Source organism: Calypte anna, chromosome 2 (genome assembly GCF_003957555.1).
Source record: "Calypte anna isolate BGI_N300 chromosome 2, bCalAnn1_v1.p, whole genome shotgun sequence".
Taxonomy (NCBI): Eukaryota; Metazoa; Chordata; class Aves; order Apodiformes; family Trochilidae; genus Calypte; species Calypte anna.
Window position 1 is genome coordinate 1,737,262 of NC_044245.1, and position 25,732 is coordinate 1,762,993.

The window sequence follows — 25,732 nt, forward strand, 5'->3', positions numbered from 1 at the left end:
ACTCAATCCCATCATCTAAATCATCAATAAAGATACTGAACAGAACTGTGTCCATGCAGAGTACTTCGTACAACACAGATATTTCATCTGCTGCTTCACACCCAATGCAGGATGACCACCACCTCTCACACCCTATTTTTTCCTGGCTTCCTAAGAAAATTCACCTGATTGTGCTACCTGATGGTGCCTATTGACACGTTTGGTCATCCTCTACACCCTTCCCCTCAACAACCTTTTTAAAAAACACCAGTTGGTGTCAGCTCATGTTGAAAGATGTAGTTGGGTAGAGGCATCTCACAGCTACAGGGGCCCTAGAGATCTTGCAGAAAAAGTTCCCCAGACAGAAAACTGATTAATAACTCCCCTAAGATGAAGAAGAAGAAGAATTTCACCCTTTCTAGGCATCAGAGGATCTGCACATGGAATAGCCACTTTAAACTAAACTTCTTTAGTTCCACTACTGCTGTTTCCAAATTACAGCAGAGCCCCATTGTTAATCCCAGCCCTGGATGTCATCAACACACTCTCTCTGGGATAATTTTTCAACACGTTCTACCACCTCTTCATACGTAATTTCCCTCTTAAAGACCTTTTAAGTGCAGCAACTCAAAAACCAGCCCACTCCTTCTTCCTCTGGTGAGGCTCTTTGGGCAAACTCTTCACATGTTCATTCTACAGTGGAGAAACTTCAACTTCTGGAAATAACTTTGGCAGCCACTTGGCAGTTAGTGACAATTTCACTTCATACCATAGAAACATATCCAAGAAAACAAGCACAATCTTGTGGACATTTGTTTTTGCTACTATTGCCAGTTAAATCAAAATATTGTGTTGAGGTTTTTTCCTCAGCTTTCCCTGCTTCTATCTGCATAATGTCTGTAGAGTTTTCTTTTTGCTTTCTTTTTTATTTTTTTTCCTTTTTAAAGTTTTAGTTTATTTTTAATTGCAATGTTTTTAAAGCATGTGTGAGTTAGTTTGTAGAGTTCTTATTAATGTCTTAATAATGTCTTGTTCAGCCTGGAGAAGAGGAGGCTCCCAGGTGAGCTCAGAGCAACCTTCCAATATCTGAAGGGGCTCCAAGAAAGCTGGGGGAGGGCTTTGGACACGGGGGGGTAGGGAGAGGACAAGGGAAATGGGTTAAAACTTGGAGAGAAAGGGGAGATTGAGGTTGGAGATGGGGAAGGAATTCTTGAATTTGAGGATGCTGAGCCCCTGGTTGCCCAGGTTGCCCAAGGAAGCTGTGGCTGCCCCATCCCTGGCAGTGTTGAAGGTTGGATGAGGCTTGGAGCACCCTGGGCTGGAGGAGGGGTCCCTGACCATGCAGGGGGTTGGAACTGGATGATCTTGAAGGTCCCTTCCAACCCAAACCATCCTGTGATTCTATGATCCTTGCTTCTTCAGGTCACAACACTGAGAAAACAATGTTTAACTTTGCTGGAGAGTAAATATTCACAGGTAAGGTTTTCATATGAATATTTTATGTCATGAATGGAAACCTGTTGTTTTAATTGTCAAAAGACAGCAAATGGCACATGGTGTAACCTTGAGGAGATGTTCACATCTCTCTTTGGTGCTGCAGTTACAGGATATTGACATTTGCATGGTAATTTCTTGGTAGTGTCGAGATGCAGTTTCTGTTTCTTCTACTTTACAAATAAAATCAAATATGGTGTCTTTGGTCAGGAATTTCTTCTGGAGAAAGCCTTTTTGTTAGTAGGTGTGTGAAGGACCTTAAAAAAAGAGTAAACTTAATTTTGAAGTGGCCCTTGTGATGTGAAATCTTTAGGTCTCTGTTCCACTGAGATCAGGAGAGGTACATTTAGTGGTTAGAAAAGACATGGTCACCAGGAAATCTTCTTTGCTTCCAGAGGGATGTCTTCTCCACACATCCTACGTGGAAGTCATGGACATGTCTGGACTCTACAGAGCTCCCTGGAAAGTGTGGAAATGACCTTCATTCCTATGTTCCTCTCTGCTGCTGGACATGGAAAGTAAATCCTAGGGTAGTGAGAAGGGAAAGAGCAATCCTCCTTTCCCTACTGGACACCATTTCCAGATGTTTGGCAGATGGCATTGAATGCCTGTCAGACTGAGTGACACTTTGCCTTCAGTCTGGTTTTATTGCCATCAGGTACGGATTGAGGGAAGAAAAAGGGACAGACCAGACCTCTGAGAAGTATGGATTTATGGTGGAAGCTCTGGGCATCTTGGCCACCTGGTGACTGTTGCCTAATTCAATAGGAGCTATCAGATCATAGGATCTCCTGCAGTGCCCCGTGTCTCACTTCCTGGACATCCCATACAAAGTTTTTGCTGCAATATTGTGCAGATGATCAAAATAATCTCTTTGACTTTTGATGTCAGCTGAGGAGAGGTGAGGTATTGGAACTCAACTGAGCTGTCTGCAGTGCAGAGATCTACGTCTGAACTCAGCTCCCCAGGCTTGTTCTCTTGTTCTCCTTCCTTCCTTCCTTCCTTCCTCCCTCCCTTCCTCCCTTCCTCCCTTCCTTCCTCCCTTCCTTCCTCCCTTCCTTCCTCCCTTCCTTCCTCCCTTCCTCCCTTCCTTCCTCTTCCTCTTTCTCTCTTTCTCTTTCTCTTTCTCTTTCTCTTTCTCTTTCTCTTTCTCTTTCTCTTTCTCTTTCTCTTTCTCTTTCTCTTTCTCTTTCTCTTTCTCTTTCTCTTTCTCTTTCTCTTTCTCTTTCTCTTTCTTTCTCTTCCTCTTCCTCTTCCTCTTCCTCTTCCTCTTCCTCTTCCTCTTCCTCTTCCTCTTCCTCTTCCTCTTCCTCTTCCTCTCTCTCTTCCTCTCTCTCTTCCTCTCTCTCTTCCTCTCTCTCTTCCTCTTCCTCTTCCTCTCTCTCCTTTTCCCCTTCAGCACTGAATTTATTCCTCTAAATTAACTGCTGATGCTATTTAATTGTCATCCAATGAATTTTGATCCTACTTGAATGAGATATTTGTTCCTTTTTGTTGTAATCACTTTTTCTCCCTCATAATAGAGTCCAAGCAAAGACATTTGCACTTTCCCCTTTGCTTCTTCAGTAATGACATTATGTTTTTAGAATGGTTACTGCTCTTCTTGATATGTGCAGCCTGGGAAACCCAATGTGACCCAAATGGGAGCAATTAAAGATTAATTAGTTACCAAATGATGAGAAACCTCACAAGACACACAGAACTTGAATGAAAATCCAGACATTTTAGTTACTCGTTGTGTTCCTTGCTTGTGAGCACTGTTGGGAGCCAGAGGTGGACATCTTTCAAGCAGGATTAAAAAAAGCACCAAAAATTTCAAGAGCTTGCAACCCTGACCTAGATTTTCCATGTTGATAAATCAGGGGCTTCTGGGTAGGCATCTGGATTCTTGGGTTTTTCTGTCTGAGTTAAACTCTCTTTCCAGTCCTTTAGGGATTCTCCTGTGACTCGTAACACTGTCTGCATAAAACTCAGCTTTGTTTCCTCCTCTCCTGCTTCCCTCCCTGAATAAATACACACACATACATATAAAAAAAAAAAAAATAGGCTGATAGATCCAGCTGCACCTATTTTCAGCTTGGATCAAGGCCAAGGAGCTCATCACAACTGGAACTTGGCAAAGGAGCTCTAGAGCTGGCGGACCAAGCACTTGGCAAATGAAACAGCAAGTGATTGGCTATGGCTGGCAGCTTTCCTTGGGTGGTTGAACCAGGATAATGTGAGCATGAGAAGTAGAAGGTCAGCTCACACTGGGACTGTTAATTCCTTGGAGAGGAGTTGATGATCCTGGTGATTTGTGAGCCCAAAAGTCTTCATCCGTTGCTGCTTAACTTGGAGGTGCAGACGTTAGCTTAGAGGGGGGAAATCTAAAAATCAGGGCAGGATGAGCAACGTGGATGAGATGACAAGAAAAATAACACAGAAATGCAAAAAATCTTAAGGCCATTAGCTTGGTAACAACACAGTTGTTAGAGCACTTAGCAAGCACCTTCCCTGACCTCCAGCTCTGACGGCTGCAACCCAGAGTGATGACGAGAGCTTGGATTGAGTCAGCAAAAGAATTGATTCCGTGCTGAGAAATGGAACAGGCCAACTTTTTACTGACATTTGAGACCTTGACAAGAAAAAGTGCCCGTACTCATGCCAACAGACGTAGCTGGTACCATGCTTGTGTCAAGATAATGGGCACTGTACAAGGAGGAACATTTCTATTCCTGCTAAACAAAAGCTCACACGTCCACTTGGTGCCCACACCAGCAGCCAAGAATACAGCCAAAAATAGCATCCTGTCACAGACCATCAAGATTCTTCTCCTAGAATGACACCTCCCCCATTACTCTTAATTATCCAACATTTTTTTTTTCCGTGGTAGTGCTGAAAACCTTTTGCCCTTCATAATTTCAAACACGTCTGTTGGTCTTTTCATGACATTTAAAATCCTGTGAGCTCCATGGAGATGTGTGGAGTCTTCTGAGAAGCTTGGGAGCTGCCTAAATATAGGCAAAAAATCCTTGTTGCAAATGAAATCAGATGCACTGACGAATCTTCAACCAATTCTTGGACAGATCTCTCGGTGCCTCTCTCTGTTGTCTCTCCTGCACAGCTTTTTTCTTGCACTTTGGAAGCAAAAATGTCCTAAAGACCATGGGAAGCATGGAAAAATGCAGCTCCTTTAATTATGGCTGAGGTAGAACATTTAGAAATGGAGACTTTTAAAGTTAAGCTTACACCAACCTTGTAAATTGTTAAAGGGAAGGCAAATGGCTCAGCTGTAAGCCTGACCAGGTAATAACTGCAAAATTCACCTTATTCAGGGTTCCTAAAGTATGGGACTTTATCTGTTGCTATATTACCTCTTTGATAGGAGCTACTGCACTGCTTGGGGTTGCAGAATGAGCTCCCTGAAGCCATTATGGAAGATGATTTAATTACCTGGAAAATATTCATTTTTTATAGAATTATAGTATTGTCCAGGTTGGAAGGGACCTTTGAGATCACCCAGTTCCAACCCCCTGCCATGGGCAGGGACACCTCCCACCAGATCAGGCTGCTCAGAGCCCTGTCCCTTCCAAACTCCCAGGGATGGATGGGGCTTCCACCACCTCTCTGGGCAACCTGTGCCAGGGTCTCACCACCCTCATGGGGAAGAACTTCTTCCTAACATCCAATCTAAATCTCCTCTCCTCTAGTTTGGATCCATTCCCCCATGTCCTATCCCTCCCTGACATCCTAAAAAGTCCCTCCCCAGCTTTCCTGTAGCCCATTCAGATCCTGGAAGGCCACACTAAGGTCTCCTTGGAGCCTTCTCCTCTCCAGACTGAACAACCCCAATTCCTCCAGTCTGTCTGCATGGCAGAGCTGCTCCAGCCCTCTGAGCATCCTCCTGGCCCTTCTCTGGACACTCTCCAGCACCTCCAGGGCTTTCTTGGAACAGGGGCTCCAGAACTGGATACAGAACTCCAGGTGGGGTCTCAGGAGAGCAGAGCAGAGCAGAGGGGGAGAATCCCCTCCCTGGCCCTGCTGGCCATGCTGCTCTGGATGCAGCCCAGGATACAGATACTTCAGAGGATGATGCTAGAAATCCTTCAGTTTAACAACATCCTGCATTTTAGTGACCAGCCTGTCCTGTTTCTGTGAGCAGAAAAGCTCCTATTCCTACTCCTTTGGCAGAGGAATGGAGATTTACTTGACCTTCAAAGCTGATTTGTTTTTAATTTACTGTTGTGGCTCCAGACAACTGTCCTCTGTCAGCTCAGTCATCTTCTGCCTTGTACTGTAGTAGCAACCTACAATTTAACATTTAAAACACCTTGTCCCAGTCAATCCCACAGCTCTGGGAGCTGAGTGTGAGCCTATTTTTTTTTTTTCCCCATGAGTTCACATTTTTTTCCCTATTCTGAACTTGTTTTCTTTTACTACATCTCTTTTCTCCTACAGTCCCCCCCCCCACTTCTGTATCTCTTGGCTTAAACAAAAGAGAAAATAAATACACAAGCTCAGTGAGAGAGGAAGTTTCTGTGATGCTAATCTCCTACTGATCAACATGTCATGGTGCCAAATGGAAGCAGTAGCAGTGATATTTAAAAGAAAATCTTAAGCTTGTGGACCAAGACTTAAATTCAGTGTCTGTGCATGTGTTGGATGTCCCAAATTCCACTGAAATAAATTCAGAAGTTTCAACGCAGTCAACTGAATGCAGAGAGCAGTGGTGTTCTTCCTAAGAAGACAATCCTAAGCTTATTCTCTTGACCATATCTAGGCATCCAAAGTCCAGATGAGATGCCCCAGAGAATCTAGATCACCTTCCATCTTGTAGTTCAAAGAGGAATGGGTCTCTCTTATCTAGAGTTTTAAATTTGTTGCCTTGTATGGATATGTCAGATACTTTGAGGTGTCTTAAATTTATAAGATTTCTTAGCTTGGGGAACTTTAGTGCTAGATTTCACAGGTTAGGGAAGGGAATCTCATTTCCTCTGTTGGGGCTGTTCAGTCACCCTCCAGATTTTCTTGACTCATCTTTCCACTGATGACAATAGGTGCTGGCACTCCTAACTCATCTGCAGACACCTCCAGGTAGCCACCTTCACTTCCACATCTTATTCTGCAAGCTGTCTCCCACTCCTTCAGCCAAAAGGTCAAAATTCCCTCTCTCTCCAAGTGGTGGTTCCCAAATAAGCCACCTGTACACTGAAAAATAGGAATGGAAAAGCTAAAGAGTGTCAGGGTTTAACACTGGGTCAGCAATTACACCAAGTGCCAGATGCTCTCAATTAATCTCTCTCTCGTCCCTGATAAAGAAAGGAGAGAGAATAAGGGAGAGAGACTGAGGGGTTGGAAACTAAACTACACAGCTTCAATGAAACAGGAATGATAAATAGGAAAAATTAACAAATCTATACAAATATACAGGAAAATGGAAACAACATTCATCCCTCCTTTTCCCCCAGTAACTCTCACGTCACCCCCGAGGCTGCAGGGCAGCCCTGGGAAAGTCCAGGCTGGAATCCTGGGGTCAGCAGCAGGTGGGAGCTGGAGGCAGGAACACACAGATTCAGGCTGGGATGGATCAGGAGCACAGGCAGAGGAAGGGATGGAATCCTCCCAGGATGCTGAAGCAAACAGGGAGAGGGGAAGAAGGGGAAGCAGGAAGGGGTTTGACCCTGGGGATCCCTCAAATTTATCCTGAGGATGAGGTGTATGGTATGGAATCCTCTGTTTGGTCAATTCTGGCATCTCTCTTGTCCCTTCCTCCCCAAAGGAGGCTGCAGGTGGGACCTCTTTATTCCTTCTGGAGAGCAAAATGTTCCTCAGAGCTGAGCAGTGTCCCTGGTTCTGCAGCCCATTCCCAACTGGAACTCTAAACACCCAGAGTTCTCAGTCCCAGAGCAGCCACTGACTGAGAACCTTGCTGTTCATTTCAGCAAGTGCAGCTCCTTACAAGAGACTGAGGTGAAAGCAAAAGTACCAGACAGAAAATCCCCTTTATCCTGGCCCAAACCAGGACAAAGCACTAAAAGGTTTCCTTCTTTTTACTCAAGAAATCTGGACATCCAGTGATGAAAAGCCCAAGATGTGTTTTGGGTCTGAAAAAGGTTGTGTCCATGTGGGCACTGTCACCTTTGCCATAGGTGCAGAAGAGTTGTAACCATTTGATATTCCCACCATAAACAGCTTTTCTGGAGCTGTTTCAAGGCTGCCTTCTGGCCAAGAAATTTTGGGATCCCAAATCTGTCTGCATTCCTGTGAGCAGATATCACTTCAGTTCTACTTCTTCCATTGGGTATTGTCCAGCCAAAGCATTTTGCTCTTCAGAATAAGGGTTTTTCTTGAACATTGTGTTTGTAAAGCACCCAACACACTGGGCTCTGAGCTTGGCTGGGGAGTTTTCTTGTGGTTTCATTGAAGTCATCACTGTTATTTCATAAACCAAAATATCTGTAGAGGAAAACAGGAGTTATTTCAAGCTCTTGTTCTAGTGGCTCTGTGTCCAGGGCTAGAGCCTGTAAATAAATAGCTGTGTTCTTCCATATATTTCCATTTATTTCTTTTCAAGATGAGCACTAATAAAGCAGAAAAAAATTGGAAGAGAGGGAATTAGGCTCCTATTGATGGAAACAGAAGGAGATTTTTTTGAATTATTTTTCTAATGGAAAAGCAGAATGAAGGAGGGATGCTTGAATTGCAGACTCCAAATGGCAACATTATATTTAAAGAAAAGAAGAGAACACCCAACCATGACTGAGACTATTTGTTAATGTCTGTGGTTTCCTTCCTTAATTGGTTATTGAATGATAAACTTTGGAGATGTGGAAGCACTGAACCTGGTACCTGAGATTGATGAGATACATGAGGACTGCGTTTTCTTCCTTTGAACTCAATTAAAAAATTAATGATCAGCTCCACTCTTCATTATGCAGGATTAGTACAGTATTTAGGTAATAACAAGCATGTCATAGCTTAAACAGTATTTGGGCACAACAACTTCCAAATAATGTTCCTGGGAGCGTTAAAAAAAACCTAAAAAATGCAGGAAAAGCCAAGCAAAAGAACACAGATTAATTATCCTTTTGCATGTTCATACTCTCTGGATGATTATTTAATTATTCAATAAATTTTACATGCAAAAATTCATTGCTAGACCTAAGAAAATCAAGTAGACCCTCTGAAATCACAGCTTCAGTAAGGTGATGTGTACAAAGGAAATATCTGGAAAATATTAAATAGAAACAGAGGGGTTTAAGTCCTCACTATTGACTTGAATCCTCTTTTGGGTACCTATATAGGCATTTTCCCAAGGCATTTCTCAGTGGCTTCCCCAGGAGAATGAGATCAGTGTCCAGAAACATCAACAGCTTCCCACTTGGTTGCAGCTGATGGAGACAAATCCCATTTTTCAAGTATGGCTCATCCCATATTTTTCTTTACCATTTACTTTAGGAGGATTGCCTAAATTTGGCCAGATAAATTCCACTACTGACTCTCAGCTCTCTTTTTAAAACAGGGGCAATGCTGCTCAGGGATGCCTGGGTGTTCAGGATTCTCCAAAGTGTGGAGACAAAGTAAGGGACCACGTGTAAGAAGGGGCCACATCCCCAAATCTCTTGTTTTACTTTTTAAATGTCCATTAGCATTCAGAACACTAAAAATTTATGGGCATCCTGGGATAACTGTCCCATTGAACTCTGGAAATAACCAAGTTCCTAGACAGAAACACTGAAATATGGAAAAACTCAGCACACTGGTGGGGAGCTGACAGCTCTTGAGCTTCACCAGCAGAGTAAGAAGTTTTAATCTGGTACAAGCCAGAGCCCAGCTGGCATGGGGTGCACAAATCCCTGCTTATAGGGGAATAAACCATCAAATCCTGTCATCACTTGGCCATCCTCCAGCCTAGTTTCACACCTCACCCTTCTTCACCCCACAAAATACTGGTGGAGACCTGGAGGAACATGAACATCCCTCATCTCTGAACCTCTATGGGTGGTTCCTCTCCCTTCTGTTCTCCAAGATGTGGGGCCCAGGTTGTTGTTCTTGGCCAAGGAAACTTTAAGGTTTATGCTGTGAGATTGGCTTTGAACCCAGAGCAGGCAGGAGCATTAATAGAATCACAGAGTCATAGAACTGGCTGGGTTGGAAGGGACCTCAGAGATCAGCAAGTCCAACCCTTGATCCACTCCCCCCGTGGTTCCCAGCCCATGGCACTCAGTGCCACATCCAGGCTCTTTGGAAAGATCTCCAGACACGGAGAATCCACTACTTCCCTGGGCAGCCCATTCCAATGCCTGATCACCCTCTCCAGAAAGAAATTCTTTCTCATCTCCAACCTAAACCTCCCCTGGCACAACTTGAGACCCTGCCCTCTTGTCTTGCTGAGAGTTGCCTGGGAAAAGAGCCCAACCCCCCCCTGGCTCCAACCTCCTTTCAGGGAGTTGCAGAGAGTGATGAGGTCTCCCCTGAGCCTCCTCTTCTCCAGCCTCAACACCCCCAGCTCCCTCAGCCCTTCCTCACAGCAATTCTGCTGGATCCCTTCACAGCCTCCTTGCTCTTCTCTGGACCTGCTCCAGGACCTCAATCTCCTTCCTGAGGGGCTGAGGGGCCCAGAACTGGACACAGGACTCAAGCTGTGGCCTCAACAGTGTATTAAGGACACGAGCATCTTTTCCACCCTGATCCATTCTGAGCACTTCTGGAAAGCCCTGAGGACAGCCCAAGATGCAGAGTTTCCAAAGAAAGTTTCCAAGCCAAACAAAACACTTGTGCCCACATCAAGGAATCCCACATCTTTTCAGAACGATGCTTTAGGAGGTATCCAGATGGTGAAAATCAGAAGAATATTGTTGATTTTGAAGAAAAAGCATCATCAGAACTCCATGAATCAAATGCCAGGGCTTCTCCTTGCAGCACAGCTGGCAGGAGACATTTTTGTACTAAAATTTTTGGTTTTCTTTTTTTCTTCAATTTTTTTTGTCCTAGGAGAGAAAAGAAAAAAAGGTCTCTATAAATAACTATACTGTACTGCTCTGCCTCAAAGGTCAGGGAACATTTTACAAGCTGGACTTCTAGCCAGAACGGTGACCTATGTGTTTCTCAAATGCATCTGCAGATGGGAGCCCTTTATGCAGTAGTTAAAAATGTGGGAAACTAATAATAAAATGAGGAGTGTCGGAGCTAAAAAAAAAGATAATCCAAACCCTGTAGTTTATATTCTTGTTTTTTAATGAATTAAGCACAGGGGAAGCATCCTTTATTTTGTGTGTGCTTGGAAGAGAGAAGGAAGGGTCTAAAGCTACGAGAAGGATTGGAGCATTTAATTAAAAGCAATTGAAAATTATAACATTTAAAATAAGGTTTAAAAAGGAAGGGAAGGGAAGGGAAGGGAAGGGAAGGGAAGGGAAGGGAAGGGAAGGGAAGGGAAGGGAAGGGAAGGGAAGGGAAGGGAAGGGAAGGGAAGGAAGGGAAGGGAAGGGAAGGGAAGGGAAGGGAAGGGAAGGGAAGGAAGGGAAGGAAAGGAAAGGAAAGGAAAGGAAAGGAAAGGAAAGGGAAGGAAAGGAAAGGGAAGGAAAGGGAAGGAAAGGAAAGGGAAGGAAAGGGAAGGAAAGGGAAGGAAAGGAAAGGAAAGGAAAGGAAAGGAAAGGAAAGGAAAGGAAAGGAAAGGAAAGGAAAGGAAAGGAAAGGAAAGGAAAGGAAAGGAAAGGAAAGGAAAGGAAAGGAAAGGAAAGGAAAGGAAAGGAAAGGAAAGGAAAGGAAAGGAAAGGAAAGGAAAGGAAAGGAAAGGAAAGGAAAGGTCCAAATGCTATGACTGTTATTACATTCTACACCATTCTTTTTCTGCTTGGGATGCAGAATGATCTGTAAGCTCTCTTGTGGCCCATGATTCAGAGTGAAATTAACAGAATGCTGAGAACTTGGTGGATCTCTAAGCTCAACATTAGCTGAAGAACTTCACCTCTGGAGCCTGACTTATTTCCTTATGGAATGGGAGGAATGCACATGTCTGGAGGATGGATCAGATCATTCAGCATGAGTTGCAGAAGACAACTTGCAGCACCTGAGACCAATTTTGGAACAGTTTTTTTGCCAGGAACCCCATCTTTATAATGTGATTCATGTCAAGAAGACCAAGAACAGAACCTGTTGGAATATGCCCCCAAGACTAATGAAAAACATTTAATTGGAATAAAATTTATCTTTCTCACGAGCTTTCTGATGTTTCTTCTTTCTTGCAGAGGCAGAAATAACACAGGAATGATGTCCCCTGTGGTATTATTTTGGACCACAGCTGGGTTTTACAGATGCTACCATGAAAGAGGAAAGCTGTCTGAAAAAAATGTAAAATCTCTTCCCCTTCCCTTTCTGCAAATGTTACATTTCTTCCCAATAAATCTTTTAAATGTCTTTTAAATGTTTTTTTTAAAAAAAATGGTAAGGTCTCCTTTAGCTGTACCTGTAGCAGCTTCACCTGGAAATGCCAGGGAGAGACACTGGAACCTCCTCCACAGACCTTCAGCATTCCAACTGCAGCCCCAATTCTACCATATGAAACACGCAATTTCTTAGCCCAAGACCCCATTTAGCTTTACATTTTTATCTTGCCTATCAGTGCTCTGCAGCAGATGTATAAAAAGTACAGTATTTGGATAGCTCGACTCCTTTTGTTCTCAAGGGTTTCCAGCAATCAAGGGTTTGGAGACTTCCACAGATGGAGGTGATGTCCGTCCTATCAGTCAGCCACCAAACATTCTATCTCCCTTGAATATTCCCAATTCCTTCTTTTAGGACCATATTATCCTTAATTTTCCAACATCCTATGCTCACGAGATCAACCACTCAATTTTTCTTCCTATGAAAAGAATTCTGCTTCACTTGTTTTCTAAACAATAATTCCAAATAGTTGCCTACAAGAAAGCTGAGGTAGGGGGTTTGACAAGGGGGGGTAGGGAGAGGACAAGGGGAAATGGTTTAAAACTGGAAGGGGGGAGATTGAGGTTGGACTTTAGGAAGAAATTCGTAATTTGAGGGTGGTGAGATGCTGGAGGAGGTTACCCAAGGAAGCTGTGGCTGCCCCATCCTTGGAAGTGTTGAAGGTTGGATGGGGCTTGGAGCACCCTGGGCTGGTGAGAGGTGTCCCTGAGAATGCAAGGGGACATGATGAGTCCCCTTGCAAGGGGATGACTCCTTGCAAGGGGAACTGGATGAGTTTTAAGGTCCCTTCCAACCCAAACCCATTCTGTGATTCTATGAAAAGTTACACAGATGTGATGTCTTCTTTTAATGAAAGGAGTAACAATATGTCTCCTCTCCAGCTTCTCAGTACAATTTATGATCTTTTAAATCTCTCTTATATCACATTTCTGTTATATTTCCCCAAATTAAAGTCCTGTTGACAGTTTACTCTTTGGATAAAAACTGTCCCACCTCTCCCATCACCTTTTTCTTCCTGAATGCTTCGTATACCTAGAAGACAACTACAAGTCCTCCAGAAAATGGAAGGGACCACTGATACTCTGGAAATGCACTCATAAGAAAGTAAGAAAGGGCTCCTCTTGTCTTCATTGGAACAATCCTAAGTTAGGAAAGCCAAACATCTGTTGTTACATGCAAAAATGACAGTGGTGGTTGTGCATTGGAGCTATGGTGTTAATCTGAATATTTTCTCCTTGTGACTGTAGCCTCTTCCTCCCTCTGTTATTTTCCATGACTACAACTGATCCATGGCACTCCAATATTTTTTCCTTGGGGACTTCAATTTTTGTTTTTCTCCTCTAGCATCTGGCCATCAGGCCTATCTAAGCCATCAAAAGGCTTCCAAAAGCTGTGATTTCTGGATAGGATGGGCTTAATGATCTGTCTGATCCAGGGATATCCATCCCCCACCTCAGGGAAATGTTTTTAGGGTGAGTTTGTACTGCTTTTATTTTGGGGAGGCAGGATGGTTGCTTCACAATTTGTATTTTTAGGCTCGTGCAGGAAGCAGCTTTGTGGTTCAGTCCTGCACAAAGCTTTTTTGATGTGTAAAAAAATCATTTGTCCCTCTGAAGTGGGATGAAAAAAAAATCAGGAGTGTGTTCTAGCTCCAAGGAAATGGAATTCCAAAGAAAATGCTGAGACTCCCATGGATGCTGGGGTGCCTGGAGTACTCAGTCAAAAGGTTCCATAATTTTGCAGTGTGCAAAGCTTTTCAATTTTATCGTGGAGCTGCAATCCCTGAACTATAGAGATGAAGTTTATTGACAATGTGCTTGCTTTTTATGGCCTCTTAGAGGTAGCCCCTATACATCAACAGCTTCGTAGAAAAAACTCCAAGCAAAGTCTTGTTCTTTCTAAGCTGCCCAGGCTGAGAAAATATGGGATCTGCTTTCAGTCTCTTCTACTGAAATTTTCTTATTGAAAGGGCAATGATCTATGAGTGAGGATTTACAAGTGATTCCCCCAAAATCTTGATGAACATTCTTGCTGTCACTTGACAGTCCTCTCTCTGAGGCTTTGATCCCATCCTGCAGCCTAGGAGTAAGGAATCATTAGCCATGAAAGCTTAGATGTCTTAAAGAATGAAATTATTGTCAAGAAAACTCCCTTTCCAGAAAACACGAAAACAAAATGTTGTGTCCAAAAGTCCATTAAATCTGGAACTGGTGTTCCTGAAGGCAGAGCTTGTAATGAAACAAAGATATCATAGAATCATAGAAGCATAGAATTGGCTGGGTTGGAAGGGACCTCAGAGATCATCAAGTCCAACCCTTGATCCACTCTCCCCGTGGTTCCCAGCCCATGGCACTCAGTGCCACATCCAGGCTCTTTGGAAAGATCTCCAGACACGGAGAATCCACTACTTCCCTGGGCAGCCCATTCCAATGCCTGATCACCCTCTCCAGAAAGAAATTCTTTCAATTATCTAACCTAAACCTCCCCTGGCACAACTTGAGACCCTGCCCTCTTGTCTTGCTGAGAGTTGCCTGGGAAAAGAGCCCAACCCCCCCCTGGCTCCAACCTCCTTTCAGGGAGTTGCAGAGAGTGATGAGGTCTCCCCTGAGCCTCCTCTTCTCCAGCCTCAACACCCCCAGCTCCCTCAGCCTCTCCTCATAGGGTCTGTGCTCAAGTCCCTTCACCAGCCTGGTTGCCCTCCTTTGGACCTGCTCCAGCACCTCAATCTGCTTCCTGAGCTGAGGGGCCCAGAACTGGACACAGGACTCAAGCTGTGGCCTCACAAGAGCTGAGCACAGGGGCAGAATCCCTTCCCTGGACCTGCTGGCCACGCTGTTCCTGAGCCAGCCCAGGATGCCATTGGCCTTCTTGGCCACCTGGGCACACTGCTGGCTCCTGTTCAGCTTCCTGGCAATCCAGACTCCCAGGTCCCTTTCTGCCACTCTGTGCCCAGCCTGGAGCTCCCCATGGGGTTGTTGTGGCCAAAGTGCAGGACCCGGCACTTGGAATGTTGAACCTCATCCCGTTGGAATCATCCCAACTCTCCAGTCTGTCCAGGTCCCTCTGCAGAGCCCTCCTGCCTTCCAGCTGATCCACACTCCCCCCAGCTTAGTGTCATCTGTGAGATTGCTGATGATGGACTCAATCCCCTCATCTAAATCATCAATGAAGATATTGAACAGAACTGGGCCCAACACTGATCCCTGGGGGACACCACTAGTGACCGGCCCCCAACTGGATGCAGCCCCGTTCAGCACCACTCTCTGGGCCCGGTCCTCCAGCCAGTTCCTAACCCAGCACAGGGTGCTCCTGTCCAAGCTGTGGGCTGACAGCTTCTTCAGGAGGATGCTGTGGGAGACGGTGTCAAAGGCCTTGCTGAAGTCCTGGTAGACCACATCAACAGCCTTCCCCTCATCCACCAGTTGGGTCACCTGATCATAAAAGGAGCTCAGTTTGGTCAGGCATGACCTGCCCTCCTGTGCTTCTGGGCACAAATCAAAATTTAATGAGGTACAAAGCTGAGAAAAAGGAGCAAAAAGAGATGACAGGTACAATACTGGGATTTTTTTACTGCTGTTTGGGAAATGAGTTGGGTACTAAAACTTTGTGCCATTTCATGAATGTGTAGTGGCAAGATAACAACCTTAGAGCAACAATCAACCTGCAGGTATGTCAAAATGCAATTTTCAGAATGTAAAAAAAGTCCTTTTCCTTCCCAGATTAACTGCAAAGAGCCAAGATTTCCACTCAGGCCAGCAAGAAACCACAGCTGACTCCTGACTTTGGCCTGGAGTTCAGAGCCCTGTGGAGCTGTTCAGTGTCTAAGGAGGAAATAAGGTTGGAGTTGTCTTAAAAAAACCCAGCAGTATAGTCTATGAAAGTAAAACATGCCCTAAGGACCTGAAAAACTTGGATTTTGTGTGTGGTTTCCCTTAACTGAGTCACTACTTTCTTTTTTTTTTAATTTCAACCTCCCTATCTTTAGCTGTTCCCTGTAAAATTTCCCCCTTCTCATAAAAAAAAAAAAAATGGAGATTAAGAGCTTAATTGCACCTTGACCTCAGTTTCATTAAGTTGATGGCTTGGGCTCTTTTAAAAGTTAATTAAATCCTTGGAAATCATGTTCTGCTTGTTTTCTTCCTGGAGCCTAGAAGGGCATCATCTCTAAGCTGTCAAATCAGTGGTTCTACTTTCCTGAGTGTGCATTTGAGATCAAAGTCCCTTTGCAGTTAATACCATAAAAATGGTCAGGGAAACTTATTCTCCATTGTGGAATATATTCTTCAAACATTAAAATAAAATAGGGCACAGACCCTATGAGGAGAGGCTGAGAGAGCTGGGGGTGTTCAGCCTGGAGAAGAGGAGGCTCTGGGGAGACCTCATCACTCTCTCCAACTCCCTGAAAGGAGGTTGGAGCCAGGGGGGGGTTGGGCTCTTTCCCCAGGCAACTCTCAGCAAGACAAGAGGGCAGGGTCTCAAGTTGTGCCAGGGGAGGTTTAGGTTGGAGATGAGAAAGAATTTCTTTCTGGAGAGGGTGATCAGGCATTGGAATGGGCTGCCCAGGGAAGTAGTGGATTCTCCGTGTCTGGAGATATTTCCAAAGAGCCTGGATGTGGCACTCAGTGCCATGGTCTAGCAACCACAACGGTGGTTCAAGGGTTGGACTTGATGATCTCTGAGGTCCCTTCCAACCCAGCCAATTCTATGATTCTATGATAAAATTTAAAAATTAAAATTAAATTAAATTAAAAAGCCACTTGGCCAGAGTTGTAGAGGAAATCTGCAGTAAGATCCAGGTCCTCTCCATCTCTATATTCTTGGGCACCTCTATAATTTTCTCTCTTTAAGAGAGGGGTAACAACTTCTTCAAAAATCTCTGTGAGATACAAACATGCATAAGGAAAGGAAGACTTCATCTGCATGCCAGGGCTTGAGATGACCCCTCCATCAGCCTTTCAGCTCTTGATCAAAAATGTTCTGTTCCTCAAAATCAGTCATAAAATACCAGGTTGGAAGGGACCTCAAGGATCATCTGGTCCAACCCTTCTCAGCCAGAAAATTAACCTTGATTTATTTTTTTTTTTTTTTTTTGTCTCTTGAGGTGAAGCCTCCTGAGTATTCAGCAGGCAGGAACTTTTTAGCACCCAAGGTTATTCTGACGTTTGAGGAGTCTGCAGTTTGGCTGAACACCACAAGGAATTCCTTAGGAAAATTCTCTTCAAGAGGAGAAATTCTCCTCCAAAGGGTCCATCCCTTCCTGCTAAACTTCCACAAGACCTGATGGATCCACACCACCCCCTTTTCACCCTTTGTTTTTTTGTGTTGCTGTGGAATTTGCCTTCCAAAAATTCACCTCCCCTGACGTCTTTCCCCAGCACAGAGTTCCTCAGCCTCTGGAACCCACGGAATGGTATGAATAAACTTTATGAGAAGGTCTCACCAACATCTGGAAGCAGATGTGTCCTTCCCTTTTGTTACAAACACAACACAAGGAGCTCCTTTGCGTTTGTCACCCCACGTTGTCATTTCCATTTTAATGCCCAGGTAATCACAGCCCAGGGTGAAGTTGGCAAAAAGATGACCTAGGCAAGGCTTTACAGCTGGGGAATGCTCCAAGGAAAGAGGTATTTCATCTTTGGGAGTTATTTAGGGAGATCTTGGCTCGTGCTCAATCTTCATTTGGAGTCATAAAGCATCTGGAGGGGAAGGGAGCTATTAAAAAAAAAAATATTGCTGGCAGAGATGTGTTTGCTAATGAGGGAATCTTTATGGAGCTCCCCGTGGTGAGAAAGGGAAAAGAGTGGGGTTTTTTTCTTTGGGTTGTTTGGGTTTGGCAGCTAGAGATGAAATTATGGCAGAAGGATCAGGCAGTGTCAGCAAAGTGGGCACTGAAGACCACAGAGAGCCAGGGGTTTGGTGGGCAAGGGGGGAATGGGGGCTCTGGGGGGAGTTATCAGAAAAAGTATGCTTGATTTTTTTAGCTTCACCACGGGGATTTCAGCCTGAAGTTGTAAAAACAGTGAGGAAGAAGTTACAATAGCCAAAAGTAGTGTTATTTAGGAAAAATCTAGAGAATGGATTGATATAATTTAGGTATAGCTGGACTATTTTATTTTAACTCAGTCAAGTTGCTGAGGGACAGACAAACATTTTAGCTGGAACTCTCATTTTTTATATTTTTTTTTAAATGGTATTTTAATGTTTCTGCTCCAAATAGATTTTTAATAGAGGTTTTATTCTTAAAAGCTGAAAGGATAAAAGACTCTGCCTCGTGAACACCTGTTTTCAGCTTGGCCCAAAACAGCTTTTTGACCTTCTACTTTTATTTTGCCAAAGTTTCTGGGAAAGACTGATTTGTTTCAACCCAAAATAAAGTTCCTTGCTAATGTTCTGGTTCATGTTTCCAGCCAGAAAACAAACCATTCTTTATCTAGATCTGCTTTGGGAGAACAGCCCATAAAGATGACACCAATGGGTAATAGGGTGGAATTATGATGGGAGAAGAATGAAGCAGAACTTCAGTACCAGACCCCTAAAGTTGAGATTAATTGTTATTAAACTTTCAAGAGGAGATACTGAGACAGGACTAATAAAACAGACTGTGAGAACCATCACTGATATGAACATCATACTGTGAGCAACTTAATCCCATCTTTGGTTTCTGCAGATAGTATCAAATAAGTTGTGTTGCTCTGAGTGTCAGGGAAGATTTTCTTCTGTGTTTTACAGCAGAGGTGCAATGATAAGAAACAATAATACTGAAAGGCATGACCCAACAATCCTTTATGTTTAATAGGTTTTCCTCCTGTGTGTCCTTAAAGGCTCTGATGAAACGAGAGCTTCCCAGAAAAGCTTCTTCTGTCTTTGCCATATTCAGGTAGGAATGCCATGGGGGAGCTCAGATTTGTGTTTTGTTTCTCCTTTGGTTTCCATGGAAAGGTTTCCATGCTGAGCACTCAGTCTGGCAGATGCATGAGGTTGAGTGCAACTATTTTTTTGACTTGCAGAGATGTTCAGGAATGGTAAAAGCTTCAAGAAAACATCCAGGCAGCCATGGAGGGTGTCAGTTTGCTTCTTCTGCACCAAGGTCTCTGCTATTGCTGCACAGAAGTCCCAGATCATCACCAAGTCCTAGATGTGGCCCAATAGAGAATGTCAAGGGGATTGTGTTGCTCTGTAGACTTGAAATACCTAAAACATCCCCAGAGTGATGGCAAAAGAGATCAAATTGTGCTTTACAGCTGGATACTCCTTTGGGGAGAGCAGACTGCCAAGTTTGCCATACTTAAATTTCCTCTACCATAAAAGATGATCAAGCAGTTTAGAGAATTTTTGGTGGTTTGGGACAATATTGTACTAGACACAGATAAATTTACTGCAGCTGACAACTTAGGGTTTTTTATACATATATTACACTAACTGTTTATTTGCTGGGATAAAAAGAGAACAACTCATCAAAGAAAGTGATGGCCTGGTCCTGTTAATCCCATTACATGTGGCTTGGGGATTTTCTTTCATTCTCAGTTCAGTTTGCTGTCTGGACTGCACGGAGCCATCACTCACGTGGTATGAAGCTGGCTTAAGGATTAATGATTAGTTCAGACCCTTGCCATTGGATATTTCCAGTTGGAGGAGATCTTTGGAAGTTGTTTGGTCTAACTCAGAGTCAGTTTAGATCAGGTTTCCTGGAATGGTTTAGGTAAATTTTTACTGTGTCCAGGAATGGAGATTCCCTAACTCCTTTTGGCCTGTCTTCCACTAGCTGACTAAATTTATAATTAACCCTTTCTTTCTCATTATCTAAAGGGAATTTCCATTCTTTCAGCTGGTATCTGTAGCCTTAAAAGCTGAAAGGATAACAAACTCTGCTTTGTGAACACCTGTTTTCAGTTTGGCCCAAAACAGCTTTTTGACCTTCTACTTTTATTTTACCAAAGTCTCTGGGTAAGACTGTTTTGTTTCAACCCAAAATATACTTCTTTGTTAATGGCCTGGTTCATGTTTCCAGCCAGAAAATAAACCATTCTTTATCTAGATCTGCTTTGGGAGAACATTTCATAAAGATGACATCCTACTACTGTGAACCCCCAAGAGGATCTGTTTCCATCTCTCTCTTACTAAGTAGCTTAAGGCAGAGTTCAGATCTCTCTTTGGAATACAATAGGATAGAATAGGATAGGATAGGGTAGGATAGGATAGGATAGGATAGGATAGGATAGGATAGGATAGGACAGGATAAACTATTTCAGTTGGAAAAGGACCTACAATGATAACTCTTATTCAACTGCCTCACCCATTCAAGGCTGACCACAAGTTAAAGCATTTTTAAGGGCATTATCCAAATCCCTCCTAAAAACCGACAGTCTTTAGGAATCAACCACCTCTCTAGGAAGCCTGTTTTAGATTTCTACCACCCTGGTAGAGAAATTCTTCTTGCTGTCCAGTCTAAACCTCCTCTGGTGCAGCTTTGAACTATTCCCACGTGTCCTATTAATGGATCCCAGGAATAAGAGCTCAGCACTTTCTTCTCCACATGTCCCTCCCCAGGATGCTCTAGAGAGCAATGGGATTAATCCTCAGCCACCTTTTCTCCAAACTAGACAACCTCAAAGTCCTGAGCCACTCTTCCTAGGACATTCTTTCTATCCCTTTCACCAGCTTTGTTACCCTCCTGTGGATGGATTTAAAGACCTTCACATGGCCTCTCTACTGAGGGCTGAAATAATCTTGTTGCCATGAAAGCCTTGGGTCCTTCTGAATTCCTCTTAAACTCCTAAATTCCAAATTTCTCCCAAGTACCAGACTTCAGTTCTACTGCAAAAGAAAAAACCTCCTCGTTTCCTCCTACAGTCCCTACCTTAGTTTTGGAAGCAGGACAGTGGCTGAGCATCAAACTATGAGTTCTGTCACTATCAGACCCAGTATTGGCTCTTCTGAAGGACTTTTTCACTGGTGAGGAACAGCCCCTAAAAATGTTCTGACTGCTCAAAAGGCACTGAGAGGCTTTTACAACATCTGGGCCCCCCCTGATGAGGATGAGGAACTCCCTTTTATTGAAGAAACAGTGATGAATGAACAAAGATTTTGACACTTTTGGTTTTTTTGTTTTTTTTTTAGCAAATCCATGGCTCAAGTTAAGTACAGTCTGTTCCAGCTGCAGCAAGAAGGTATCCTATGATTAAAATGAATAGCTGGAGGGAATGTTTTCCTCTTACCACCAGCACATTCCTGATCTCCAGACAGGAGTTGGGTACATGCAAGTGGCAAGAGGACAGACCAGGCAGATTCTCTCTTGGACACAGAAATGCTTTCCAAATCTTTGTATTTTCTAAAGTAGGATTCTCTGGCTTCATTTTAGACATCTGCATGTCATCAGCTGCATGACATGCAAGGAGACCACAACGTGGAAAGAAACAGGGTCCTCTCAGTATCGTTGCAAATGTTCCCAATGTTTTATCAATTCACAGATGTCAGTGCCAAAAAGGGATTATTGGACCATCCAGTTGGACTTAGCGTGTTACACAAGATCTATAATTTCACTCAGTTTCCCTCGTGATGAGGCACAGATTGATTTTGCAACACACAATGAAATAGTGTTAAGCTCTGGTCCCAAGCTGAGCTCTCCAGTCCCAGATGTGTCCTGATGCTCTCATGAAAGCAAAGGATGGTTCCCAGAAGTGAAATTTTTGCTACTTTTTGAAAGCAAAATGCAAAATGAAGCAGTCTACCCTAAAGCATTTCTAAGAGAAAAAAATCATATATTTTGAGAAATAGATTTTTTTTTTAGTGGTTTGCTGGTTTACTTTTTGGTTTATTTTGTTCCAAGCCACTAGTGGTTTGGTTTTGTTTTTTTTTTTTTTTATTATTTCAGTTGCCAAGCTGAAATTATAAACTGGCTACAAACTGGAAATATATGTTGGCTGCCAAAAGCCAGAGATTTTTTTTTAAATATTTTTTTTTCCTTTTTTTTTCCCCTCCCATTTTTTAATTCTCTTTTTAAAAGAAGAGCAGAAAGAGGGGAGGGGACAGTGGAATTTTTTATTTCTCTGAAAAGCTTTTGCTTTCTAATGGCAGCATCTCCCAATGTCTCCAGCATGGCTAGGTGGAGGTGTTTTGCTAGGAAAGGGAGTTTAATTAGTGCAGAAGGATTTAATGAGGGTGGAGCAGTCAGTCATCTTGAGATGGAGACGGGAGGAAGAAGGGATGGTGATGTTTCCACACTGAAAATTGCATCATTTTTCATTATTTATTTTAAGCATCACCATCTGGCTTGTAAATCTTCCTCTTGGCTGTTAGGGGATGTAGCTTTCCTTTCTAAAGTTGTGCTTTTCTGGGGATTTAAAAGCGGTGGGAGGAGAAATGCAGCTAAGAATGTAATTTGTAGCCAAACACAGATGTCTATTGAGTTGAAATACACCCTCAGCTCTCCAGGGGAATTGTCTGGAGGTTTTTGCAGACCTTTTGCTCTAATGAAACTCATGAATTATTCATGCTGAGGGCCTGGATGAACACCAGGGTTAGCATAACAGTGGTGGCCTAGATGGAGCTTGACATCAACAGGTGACTTCACTTTGAGTAGCACGAAGCAAGAGACCCGGAGCACATTCCTTGGAAATGCCTTCCAGCTTCAATCTGATTCATTCATAAATGAAGATGCATCCTTTCCACTGGCCTGGGATCAGAAAATGAAGCTTTTTATGAACATTTCCTGGTTCTTATTTGAGTTTCAAGGCTCTCCCCTTGAAGCTGAGTTGGCAGGAGATGGGATGTAATGAAGGATGGAGGGCAGCATCCAGCTGATCATCCCATCACTCCTTGCTTTGGGTGAAGCATCCTGAGGGAAGTGGCAGTTGTCCTGCTACCTCTTTGCTGAATATTTTGTATTTTGCCTGTTGCCTGTTGCCTGTTTTGCCTGTTGCCTGTTGCCTGTGCTTGTAATAAGGGTAAATATTGCCTGTGCACAGCCTTCACTCCTAGGAGAATTAAGGCTTTTGCTCTAATGAACAAAATTCTTTTAATAACTTTTTAAAATAGAAGAAATCTCAGGATATCTCCAGAGGTTTTGCTGTTGCCACTGAAGCAGAGGAAATAATAAGGCTCAGCTTCATAAAAGCAGCAGGTACCTAACCAAACTCAGACACTGCCAGCATGATTGGGCAGATGAGTACTTTGAAGAAGCAGAGGTACAGACACAGAATCAATCATTTTGTTTCACTTTATAATGTAAAGAAAGCAGGACGTTAACCTGGTAAGAAACTCCTCACATTATCTCTCTCCTTCACAGCCTCTGTTCCCTGCTACCTTTTTACTGATCTCTCTTCCATAGAATAGTTTGAGGTGGAAGAGACCTTCAAAGGCCACCTAGTCCAACCCCCTGCAGGGACATCTTCAACTATATCAGTTTGTTCAGAGCCCCATCAAGTCTGACCTTGAATTTTTCCAGGGATGGGGCATCTACCATCTCTCTGGACACCTTGGGCCACTGGTTTAACATCCTCATTGTAAAACAATTTTTTCCCACATCCAGCCCAAACCCAACCCTTCCTGGGTCAAAACCATCACCTCATGTCCCACCACAACAGCTCCTGCTAAAAAGTGTCTCCAGATCTTTCTCACAAATCCCCTTCAAGCACTGAAATACCCCAAAAAGGTCATTCAGGGACCCCCTCTCTGTTTCCAGAGAGCAACCCCAAGTCTCCCAGCTCCATCCCTCTGACCATCCCTGGTGCTTACTCTGGACCTGCTCCACCTGTCCTTTTTCTTCCCCTCACAACAATAAACTTGGACTGAATTTAATCTTATTGTAAGAATCAGGTTGTATTTGCTAGGGAAGGGTTTCAAAAGGGATTTTTGAGGTTTTTTTGAGTTTTAGTGATAGGAACTAGGAGAAATGGATCCAAACTAGAGGAGGGGAGATTTAGATTGGATGTTAGGAAGAAGTTCTTCCCCATGAGGGTGGTGAGAGCCTGGCACAGGTTGCCCAGAGAGGTGGTGGAAGCCCCATCCATCCATGGAAGACTTTAAGGTCAGGATGGATGAGGCTCTGAGCAACCTGAGCTGGTGGGAGGTGTCCCTGCCCATGGCAGGGAGGTTGGAACTGGATGATCTTAACCCTTCCAACCCTGAAAATTCTATAATTCTTTAATTCTATTATTCCCTGAGGTAGTTGGGCTTTTCATTGACTTTGCATGATTGTAAATTTATTAAGTTTAGATACACCCAGACGACGTTATTTTATTTTATTCTTCTTTTTAATAGAATAACAAGATGAAAGTGCCTGCAGTAGATATAAAATATCTGGTCTGTACCAAAGTATGTGAGACAATGTCTCATGAAGCCTTTCTTGCCACATAAATTAAAATCAGCCTCCCTGGGAGCAGCTGCAGATCCCGACTGTGAACTGAAAACAAAGAACAGAGGGAAATGAATCATCCATAATCTTACATGGCATTGCAGGAAAGCAGTTTAGTGGAATATCCACATGGATCAGTGTTATTTACCATCCTCATTCATGATCTGGCAGGGAAATGAACACAAGCATGAATGAAATTCACAGACCTTAATCGAGTGGGAAGTGCCAAGAAATCTCCATGAGGATAGAGGATTGGTGGAAAGGGGCCAAAAAGAGGCAAAAGAGTAATGGTAGCCAACAATGATCCGAAATGATGATCAGGGAAAAAAAGAGAGAGCTGGGAATTGCTCGTGCCAAAAGGGATGGAAGGGAGATCAGATGAAATGAAGCTGCAAAATATGGATGTGACTGTGGAGATGTGCAGTGGAAAAGAGAAGCAGCAGCACTTCTGTGTCTCAATTTCAACAAAAAAGGTGAAAAGAATCACTAGAATTTCAATAAATATGTGGATACAAAGATGTCTTTGGGTGGCTACTCTACAACTGTGTGTAGAAGGGATTCCCAAAATTTTCTGTCCCCAAAGATCAGCAGAACGTTGAAAAGTATTTCATAAATATATGAAAAATAATAAATATGTGGAATATATGGAATATATGGACTATATGAAATATATGGAATATATGGACTATATGAAATATATGAAAAGTTAAAATCCATCAGAGGTTACAGGTTTGGAAGGAGAAAAAAAGGAGAGATGCTGACTGATGAGAAGAGTCTGAAAGACTTCTGACACCAATTGAAGGTTCAGTATGGGTCGGAATGCCACCAAGGTCTCCTTGTCTGAGGGCAGAAGCTCTGCTGTAAATGCCAGAGAACATTTTTGTTCAGCCCCTACACTTTTGTAGAGACTCCTGAATATATTTCTCCTGCCATCAAAACTGGAGAAAGCTCAGAAGGAGGAAGCTGGAAGGTTTAACAAAGAAAGAGGAGGAGGATTAAATATAATTTCCATTAAATCCCCTTGGGACTTCACGGTGGTTCCTTGGTGGAAGCCACACAGCAGCTTATAAGAAAATCTAAAAATTTAGATAGTGTTTTGTCAACCAAAGGGCCACGTTCCACCCTCCAGCTTCCTGGCAACTCACCATGTGATAATATCTTGTAGATATGGGCCCAAAAGATGCTCTGATCAGCTCTTACTCTCCCAGACTTATCAAGTCATGATCATTGGCAAGCAATGAATTTGACAAATAGAGGGTGATAGGAATAGACCAAGGAGAAAGGAAATGAATGGAAAGAAAAGACTAAAGAAGTTGGATAAAAGGGATGGACTAGGAGAGGAAGTGAGGCACTGATCATTTTGCTACTTAGCTTTTTAAAGCAGTGTTCTCATTAATGAGGTTGGACAAGCACAGTCATGGAATTATCAGGGTTGAAGGGACCTCTGAAGATCACCTGGTCCAAAAGTCCCACTAAAGGAGGATC